The sequence below is a fragment of the Furipterus horrens genome, unplaced genomic scaffold (assembly GCF_987537825.1).
Source record: "Furipterus horrens unplaced genomic scaffold, mFurHor1.1.pri manual_scaffold_17, whole genome shotgun sequence".
In the NCBI taxonomy this organism is placed as follows: Eukaryota; Metazoa; Chordata; class Mammalia; order Chiroptera; family Furipteridae; genus Furipterus; species Furipterus horrens.
The window spans coordinates 61,978,904-61,989,044 of record NW_028327187.1 but is presented as its reverse complement, the minus strand read 5'-3'; the positions used below and the strand labels follow the sequence as shown (position 1 = coordinate 61,989,044).

General features: G+C 37.6%; 1 non-coding gene across 1 annotated transcript; it reads right to left on the bottom strand.

The window, feature by feature from the left end:
- Window positions 1-8,553: 8,553 nt before the first annotated feature.
- On the bottom strand, window positions 8,554-8,660 carry LOC149991120 (U6 spliceosomal RNA). The gene has a single exon (XR_016508729.1). It is a non-coding gene; the product is annotated as a U6 spliceosomal RNA (small nuclear RNA).
- Window positions 8,661-10,141: the final 1,481 nt, after the last annotated feature.

Sequence of the window (10,141 nt, the reverse complement as noted above, 5' to 3'; positions counted from 1 at the left end):
TGAGAAACATCTAGAACAATTGTCAGGTCAGGAACTCTTTGAAGATATTGTTAAAAGTATTGATAATATGAATCCTATTCCTTATGTTAATGGGTTTGTTGCATCTCATACAGGTCTGCTTTTTTTGTTTCTTATAATCTTTTTAATCATTGTTATAGTAGGATATAAGTATAGAAGAAAACAGCAGGTTAAAAATGCCATCTTTTTAGTTATGGCTAATAAGGTTTCCATAAAACAAAAAGGGGGAGATGATGCTGGAAATCAAGGTTCCTAAACTGAGGCATGCCCTCATGCCTCTCGGTCCAGGTGCTCTATGACCTGAGCTGGCGAGCTGGACTCGCTGGCACTGGCAGTCTTTGACTGATCAGGCTCAGGGTTTCAAGACATTCTGTGACTTAAAAGGAATCTTGCAGAATACTCCATCTTCCCTGATGTTTCCAAGGAAACCAAACAAAGCCAAGAACAGGTGGTGTTTAACCCTGTGTGCTTTCTGTTAATGTTCAAGGAATGGTGTGGTTGTTTCCATAGTCTTAAAAGAATAGATGATTGAATTCCTATTTTTTGTTTTTAATAGAAGTCATTATTCATAGTTTATATATTAACCTCCCTTTGTTTTAATCCCAAGTAAGTAATTGTATATTGTAATAAATATCGGAATGTACCTGTGAGCTCATTTCTTACTCTCCCTATTGATTTCTATACTTGCAAAACTCAATAAAAGGAGAGGTCTCTGCGCAGCTCATCGCTGATCAGCCAGAGCGTGTGGCAGCCCTCCAACCGACTCATTCTCCTTTCTGGAATTACTTCCGTGCCCTCGCCACATTTAATACAACAATTCCCATGTACATTTAAAGAAATGCATATTTTGGTTTATTGGGGTGAAAAGTTCTATATATATCAATTATGTCCATTTGACCGAGAGTGTTGTTCAATGTCTCAATATCCCTGGTGGTTCTTTACTTCCAAGATCTGTCCATTGTTGATAATGGGATGGTAAAATGCCCTACTATGAGTGTGTTGCTGTTGATATCCTTCTTGTAGTTTTCCAATATTTTTCTTACACATTTGTGTGCTCCTATGTAGGGTCCATATATGTTTACCAGGGTTATATCTTCCTGATGGATTGTTCCCTTCAATATTATGACATGCCCTTCTTTGTCTCTTTTTATGATCTATGCTGTGAAATCTGTTTTTTTCTGAAAAAAATATTGCTAACGCAGCTTTTTTTTTCATGTCCATTTCCTTGAAAAACTTTTTTTAATCCATTCACTTTCAGTCTGTGTAAGTCTTTTGTTTTCAGATGTGTCTCATGTAGACATCATATAGGTGGGTCATGTTTTTCTATCCATTCCACTACCATGTGTCTTTTGATTGGAGCATTTAATCCATTTAAATTTAAGGTTATTTTTGACAGGTATTTATTCATTTCCTTTTGTGCCTGTGTTCCTCTCCCTCTCTTTTTCTCCTTTTTCCTAAAACATTCCCTTTAGCATCTATTGCATTTCTGGTTTGGTGGAAAGGTATTTTTTAAATCTTCCTTTGTCTGAGAAACTCTTTATTTCACCTCCCATTTTGAAAGGGAGTCTTTCTGGGTAGAATAGTCTTGGTTGTAGGCCTTTGTTTTTTATTGCATGAAAAAATTTTTTATTCCCTTCTGGCTTGTAGTGTTTCTGTTTAGAAATCAGTTGATAGCCTTATTGTAGCCCCCTTGTATGTTATTTGCTGTTTTTTTCTTGCTGCCTTTAGGATTCTCTCTTTGTCTTTGAACGTTGCCATTGTAATTATGATGTGCCTTTGAGTGGGCCTTTTTGGGTTCATTTTCATTGAGACCCTCTGTGCTTCCTGGAGTTGCATGACTTTTTTCTTATCAACTTAGTTAAATTTTCTCTCAGTACTTCTTCAATCACGTTTTCTATCCAATGCTCCTCTTCTTATATTCCTATGATATGGATATTGTTTTATTCCATGTTATCCTGCAGTTCTTTTAAACCCTCTTCATTCTTTTTCAGTCTTTTTGTATTTTTTTGCATTGTCTGGGAATTATATTCCATGTTGTCCTCTAACTCGCTGATCTGATCCTCTGCTTCATTTAGCCTGCTTTTAATTGATTCTGCTGTGCTCTTCAGTTCAGAAATTGTATTCTTCATTTCTTCCTGGTTATTATTCATAGTTTATATGTCATTTTTTATGCTGGTGTAGTTCTCAGTAAGTTCCTTGTAGCTCCCCTGGAGTTACTTGTAATTCCTGATGGAGTTTGTTGTAGTTTTATTTGAGTTTTTCAAGTTCATTGAGCTTCCTTATAAACATTCTTTTGTATTTCATGTCTGATTGTTTGCTTACCTCTGTTTCATTTAGCACTTTTTCTGGGGATTCCTTTATTCCTTTCATTGGGAGGTTGTTTTTGTATCTTTCCATGTTGAGTGCTTCTTGATTGTGTTTGTTTCTTTGATTTGTCTGCTTTGATTTCCCTCCTTCATGGTATGAGATTCTGTGTAGGAAACCTAAGGGATTCAGTTGTGCAGTCTCTTTGATCTCCTGAGCTTCATGCTCTTGGGACACCCTTAGTGCCATTGTTTAAGCAGTCTGGTTGTATTTCAGTTACTCTTTGGTGGAACCTTGCCTCTGGCTAGTTGATTGAGAGTCACTCTGCCCACCATGCCTTGAGTTCTTTTGTGGAGATGCTGTCAAAACATAAACACGCAACCCAGGGAAGAAACCCATAACCTCAAAAATATTCCCCACCCACAATCACGCTATCAGCAGCAAATGAGGCATATTAATATACAGGTGAAGACGGTAAGACTATTATTCTATATGAAAAACATATAAGAGTTGTTTTAACTGAAAGAAAAATGAATTTTGAGAGGAAAGATTGTAGGATAATAAAAGTAGCAAGTAGGGTTAAGGACATGCAAGACAGTAAGTAATATTTACTCTGTATGTTGAGAAAGGGAGGGAAGAATCAGAATGAAGTGAGAAAGTGGAAGTGTATAGTATTAGATTTATATAGCAGTTATATGTTATATATTTAGTGCAAGGGGTAGGTTAAACAAACCACACAAACAAACAAAAATTAAAGAAGAAGAATAGGAGTGAGTGAAGGTGGGGAACAGATTAAAGAAAGAGTTCATCCCCAGTACAACCTTCGGGCGCTGTCTTCTTTCTCTCGATCTGCCCCTGGTCAAAATTCCATGTATTTCAAATTTCGTTTTCTGGATGGCTTTCTGTTAGAAGAACTAGCTTGATTCTGAGGCTGCTATTCTCTCACTCATGGGCCTGCTGCAGCTCCCTGCTGTGAGCTGCACTGAATTGGGTCCCCGCAACTGTTGCCGCAGCACCCTCCAGCCCTCCTCCGGTTTGTCTACCAAGGCTACTCTGCCGGGGAGCCAGTGCACATGCTCATAGTCCCTGTCCAGCCTCGGGTCCTGTCTCCACTCCTTCTCAAAAAAAGTCTGTGTTACCTCCAAGCTGCATCACTAGCCTGTGTCCCTACCTAGCAAGGCCTTTTTGTGCACCTGCATGTACCGTGTTGCCTGCCTGAGATCCTTATCAAGTCTGGTGTTCCGCCGCAGCTTTCCCATTTGGGTCCCTCTCCACAGCTCCGTTCTGCATTTTTGTTTGGTGGAGCCTTGATGCAAGCCCCCACCTAGACTCAGTTCATACAGTTTCTCACAGTCCGGGCTGTTCTCTGTCTTCCCACACCTCCAGCTGTTTCAACCAAAGTCCTCCTGGGACTTTGCTGGTCAGGGCGCCTATGACAGAAGGATGTTTCCAAGCAGATCCTGGCTAATGAGCCATTCAGCAGCTGCCTCTTTTGAGTGCAATGTGGCAGAGACACCGGGCTGGGAAGGCCAGTGACTCTGCTTGGAGAGTGAGGGCCAAGCTTTCTGCCCTCTTTCATGCTGCTCCAACACTCCCATCCCTTTTCTCCCTGTCTGAAAACCTCACTCAAACACTCCACTCCATAATTGTACTTCAAGTCCTTCCACGATGGAAACGAGCAGAGAACACTGCTACCTACTCCATTGCCATTTTGTCCTCTAACTAATCATTTTTAATAGCCCACCTACATTTTATTTTTCCTCAGAATAACAGTTCATAAAGGATTTTATTTTTTCCTTCAGCTGTCTTGCAAAGCCATCTGAATGCACCAATAATCATTACATTTAGGATTTTGGTTTAACAATTCTTTTTTTCCATTCAGTCTCTGAATAAGAGAAGGCAGAAGTAGAATCTGAACCTAGATGAAATGCTGCTGATAACTATCTTTTCAATAGCCTTTGCAGCCAAATCAATAATTCTGTTTTGCGTGAGGTATGTGAATACATTTCCTTTGAGGGAAAAATGTATATTCCCAATATTCTTTGGTCATTCTCAGTAAGTCATACTCAGAATGTATTTTATTTAGTTGCAAAATTTCTTTCCTTTTCACAAATACACCCTGTCCATTAACTACTACACACCAAGTTATACCTTAAAGGCATACAGTATTCTAGTCAATTTTGGGCTCCTCCCCTTAGACTTATTCAACCACTTTGAAAGTTAGAGGAGTGCATATACTCTTATCCTTTTACTCCCTTTATAATAATAATAACTAACCTAAAAATAACTAGTCTAGACTAGGCAATGTGTTAGGTTCTCTTCATGAATTATGATTTTTGAATCTTGAAAAAAATTCTTTGAGCTAAGTATTCTTATTAATCTCACTGTCAGGAAAGTAGCTTATTTAAGGTCACATAGCTATTAATTGGTAGACTGAGGGTGAAATGCAGATAGTCTGACAGCAGTGTATATACTCTCAAAATCACTCCATTGAATTGACTAAAGTGCCTTTGAATGGGGAATAAGGAATGCTGTATAATGTACTATGAGGTCTTTTTAGTATATTTTATTGATTATGTTGTTACACTAGTTCCAATTTGTTCCCCTTTGCTCCCCTCTGCCCAGTACTCCCTTCCCTCCAGCAATCCCACTCCCCTTAGTTAATGTACATGGGTCCTGCATATAAGTTCTCTGGCTTCACCTTTTCCTATACTATCCTTAACTTCCCCCTGTCTATTTTGAACCAACCGATTATGCTTCTTAGTCCCTGCACCATTTCCCCATTTCTCCCCCTCCCCGCTCCCAGCTGATAACCCTCCAAATAATCCCTATACATATGATTATGTTCCTATTCTGGTGTTTGCTTAGATTTTGTTTGTTTGTTTGTTTGTTTTTAAGTTCTGTTGTTGATAGCTTTACCTTGTCTGGGAAGCACTTCACCTGCCCTTCCATTCCAAATGATAGCCTTACTGCATAGAGTAATCCTGGTTGCAGGTTGCCTTTCATCACATTGAATACTGCTTGCCAGTCCCTTCCTGCCTGCAAAGTGTCCTCTGAGAAATCAGCTGATAGTCCTATAGGCACATCCCTGTAGGCAACTTTCCATCTCTCTCTTGCTGCTCCCAGAACTCTTTCTTTATCTCTCACCTTTGGCATCTCAGTCATGATGTGTTCTGGTGTGGTTCTCTCTGGGTCCAGCTCACCTGGGACCCTCTGTGCTTCCTGGACCTGAATGTCAATCACCTTCACAAAATTTGGGAAGTTTCCCTCATTTTTTTCCCAATTCTTGCTTCCTCACACTGCACTGGTTGACTCTTTTTAATTCCTTATGTTCCAAATCATAGATTTGAACCCCGGTTTCCTTCCCTTCACCATTGGCTTTATGTCAATTTTCCTTCATTTCACTTAGCGTAGCCTTCACTTCTCCTCTTATGCGTTTGCCATACTCAAGCAAATCTGTCAAGCCTGTGAGCATCTTTATCACCAGTGTTTTGAATTCTGCATCTGTTAGGTTGTCTATATCCTCATCTGTTAGGTTGGCTATCTATTCATTGCTTAGTTCTCCCACTGAAACATTGACCCATTTCCCCTTTTGGGCCATACTTCTCTGTCTCCTCATTCTGACAGGCTCCTGTGTTTGTTTGCCTCCGTGTCCCAGGCAGAGCTTTCACTCCTGTTACATTGTAAGGGGCGGAGCCTTAGGGATTCATCAGTACAGGGTGACCTGTTTCACCACGTTGTGGTGCTGTATGTGGGCGAGGGGTCTGAGAGGGAACAATGCCGCCTGACCAGCGCTTGCCCCTTTTCCAGGCACCTCTCCCACTTCTGCACCAGACTGGCACCCCTCTAACTGCTGCCCTGGCTGTCGTTCCCAGAGTGGGTGGGTCTGTGGACATTCTAGGACTGTGGTAGCCCTTTAAACAAGCGGACTCTGCTGAGACTGGCAGTTTCTTTCTCCACCCCAGTCCCCACTAGTCTGTACAGTCAGAGGCAATGAGGCTTGATTTTCCCCAGTGCTGGGACCATTGGCTGCGAAGTCTGATGAGGAGCTGGAAACGCTCCCCAGGTGTTCCTCCTGACTTTTTAAAACATGTGACTGTGTTTCTGCCACCACTGTTGCTGTTGCTGCTGCCACCACCACACTGTGTCCTCTCCATCCTGGCTCCACTCCTCCTACCTGTCTGGATGAGTATTTCTTCTTTATATATTTGTTTGCTGGACTTCCATGCAGTTTGATTTTCTGGAATTTCTAGTTGCTTCTAGGTTTGAGGTAGTTGTATTCCGTCTTAGTTGTGGAAGGAGACGCAGCATGTCTGTTTATGCTTCCATCTTGGCCAGAAATCTGTAATGTGAATTTCGAGTACCTAAGAATAAGCACAAATAAATTATCTTCAGTATTTTAATGTATCACGCAATAATAATATGCAAAGAATCAAAAGCAAAACAACGCCTTTTAATATTTGATATTCTAATTCTGCATATGCTTTTGATTTTTTCATACATTTGATTTCCAGTGTTTGGAAGAGTTTCAAATGAACTGCAAGTTGGGAAGTCTGTCATTCACCAGATGCTAGTACCCAATGGTTGATAATTTGGAGACTCTGTCCTAGCTTTTAAATATTCACCAAAATAACTGCTATGATAGTCACAAATTTCAAATCCTTTAATAATTTTATAATTCTGTAGAACTTAATTAGGTCACAACTAATCTAATTTTATGACCAGAATAACCTCAATTCTCTTAAACCATAATTTTTATATATACCCTTGCACTATTTGGGGACAATGGATATATACTAAATTAAGCATAAGTGTTGTTCTTGTGGAATAGTATAAGTAGAAATGAATAGAGCTTGGCAGAATTTAATGAGTACTTTACTGAAAGGGAGAAACATCTTTGCTATTCTGCTTCATATTTCCATTGTTTCAATTTTTTATGATATTCTAATATAGAAAATTTTTATTATTCCTCAAAATGCTGTTGCATTGCTTAGATCATAATAAATTCCACAATTTAAATTTAAAATACTTGCTTTATAGTGTATTACTAATATGTGAAGGTTACAGTATATGTAAGCCTGGGAAACAGATATGTTTCAATACTCTAATTTGATATTATTATGCATTGAATTTTCTAAACTCTTTTTTATCATCAGAAAATGTTAGAAATTATATTATTCTAAGGGGATCAAACAAACTAATGATAATGATAGTGGCTGAGAGCATACCTTTAAGTTTTTTCTTCTGTCAACATCAACAAAAACAATGGTATCAAATGATAAAGACGTTTCAGGGCTTAAACACTTTTTTACACCAGAAGTAAAGATATATTATGAATTGGGTAGTTAGAGACAAAAATGAGTAGGGAAAACTCTTATAGGAAATATATGCACATGAAATCATTTTTTTGCTTTAGGTCATGCGTTTGTTAAGTCAGGTAATTTTAACCAGTTGTCACTTATCAAAAGTAAACTTTAAAGTAAATATCTTAAAATTCTAGATAAAATCTGATATAAGTAGCATTGTGAATATTTATTTTCATTTATTGGAGAATCAAGCATAACATAAAAATATATATGGTTTTGAAATTAAATAGCTCTTAACTGTGATTTTGGGTAGGTTGCTTCAACTTTGTGACTTTCTATTTCTTCATCTTAAAAAATGGGAATAAATGTTACCTATATCATATAGTTATTAAGATTAAATGCAAATACCTGTGTGAATACCAAGCCCATAAATGACTCCATAAATATTTGTTAAATTTAAAGCAAAGGATTATTCTTGAAACAAAAGAAAATTCTCTTCAATGTACAGTCATTCTTGTTATCCACACACATCTGATATCCTTTACTACATCATTGTACATTTCCTAGTGATTCATGTACACAGATTGAACATTTTTCCTAGAAGTATTGACAAAAATCTTAGCTCTTAGTGATGCAATTTTAACAACTGAATAGAAGGGAAAGTGTTAATTCTCATAGGCATGCCTCCTACTAAGTGACAAACACAGGCCTACAAGGAGATAAAAGAAAAAATAGCTGTGCTTTCATGGAACTAAATAAAGAACATGGAAATGTGCTATGGTGTGTAACTAAATTTTGCCAAAATATAAACGTGGGAATTTGTTCCCTTCTGCCCAGGTCATAAGGGAAAAAGATGACACAAAACTTTTTCAGTTGTCCAACTTTACTCCTTTTTTGGATTATTTGTTGTGTAAATTCTTTTTCTTTTAACAAGGAACACTCCATAAATTTGTATGTCATGCTTACACAGGTACCATGCTAATCTTCTCTGTATTGTTTCAATTTTAGTTTATGTGCTCCTGAAGTAAGCACTGTAAGGATTATTAGGAACATTAAAATGAGAGCAAACTAATCTAAGAGATCCCTCTCCACAAATACATAAAAATACCCACCAACATACTCTTAGGGCTTTAAACTATGAACTCTACACAAACTGTAGGCATATGTGTGAATGGGAAGAGAGTGCAAAACGAGTCAATTTTTTTGTAGCAGGTTTTGGCCCAAGGAATGTTCAGAACTACTGGCTTCACTGTTGGTTGCAGACCAGGACCCCAGTTGAGGGCTCATGAGAGGTAACCACACATTGATGTTTCTCTCCTTCTCTTTCTCTCTCCCTTCCCCCTTCTCTAAAAATAAATTAAAAAAAAAAGATTTTTAAAAAACCCAATAACCTTTTACTCAAATTTACATATTGTTAACATTACTAACATTTTACCATTTGCTTTATCATTCACTGCCCCTTCTCACACTCTCCACACACATGTTTGTTATAGCTCTATACATAACAAGACCACAATGATCACCTCAGTATACTTAGAACTGATATACTAATTCAATCTATCACTTGTATCCATTTTTTTTTTCAATTGACCCAGTAAAGCACCAGTTTAAGGTCAGGTATTATATTTAGTTGTCATATCTCTTTAGTTTTATTTAATCTGGAACATCTTTTCTTTCTCTTTTATTACATCAACATTCTCAGGGAATGTCAGTTCTCTGTTTTTTATTATTGTTTCTTCATTTGAACAGAATGTTCTTCATTTTGAGTTTGTCTGATATTTCATTATGATTAGATTAAGGTTATGCACTCTTAACCAAAACACTTACATAAGTGATTCTGTGTCCCTGTCAGGGATCACATCTGGATTCAAACGATGTTTATCTTCTCTTCACTGGTGATGTACTTTTGATCACGCAGTGAAATTGTGCATCAGTTTCTCCATTGTACAGTTACTGTATTTTATTCCTTACATCCAGTAATAAATTTGTCTGGAGACACTTTAAGACCATGAAAATATCTTTCTCTTTATAAAAGTTTTCCCCTAAATTTAGTATCCTTCAATGGTTTTTGCCTGATCATAATTATTATGATGGTTGAGAAATGCTCATTTTCCAATTCCAGTATTCCTCCACATTTACCAGTCAGCACTTGACATTCTATTGTAATTAAAAGATTTTCCTCATCTTTATCATGGTTTCTTTCACTGAGCAGAAACTCTTTAGTTTGATGTAGTTCCATCTGTTTATTCTTTCCATTATTTCCCTTGTCCTAGGAGATATATCACTGAAAAAATTGCTTTGTGAGATATCTGAAACTTTACTGCCTATGTTTTGCTCTAGGAATTTTATAATGTCATGGCCTTCATTTAAGTCTTTTATCCGTCTTGAGTTTATTCTGGTGTATAGTGTAAGCTGGTGGTCTAGTTTCATTTTATTTTTTATGTCCCTGTCAAGTTCTCCCAGCACCATTTGTTTAAGAGGCTATTTTCACTCCATTTTATGTTCCTTCCACC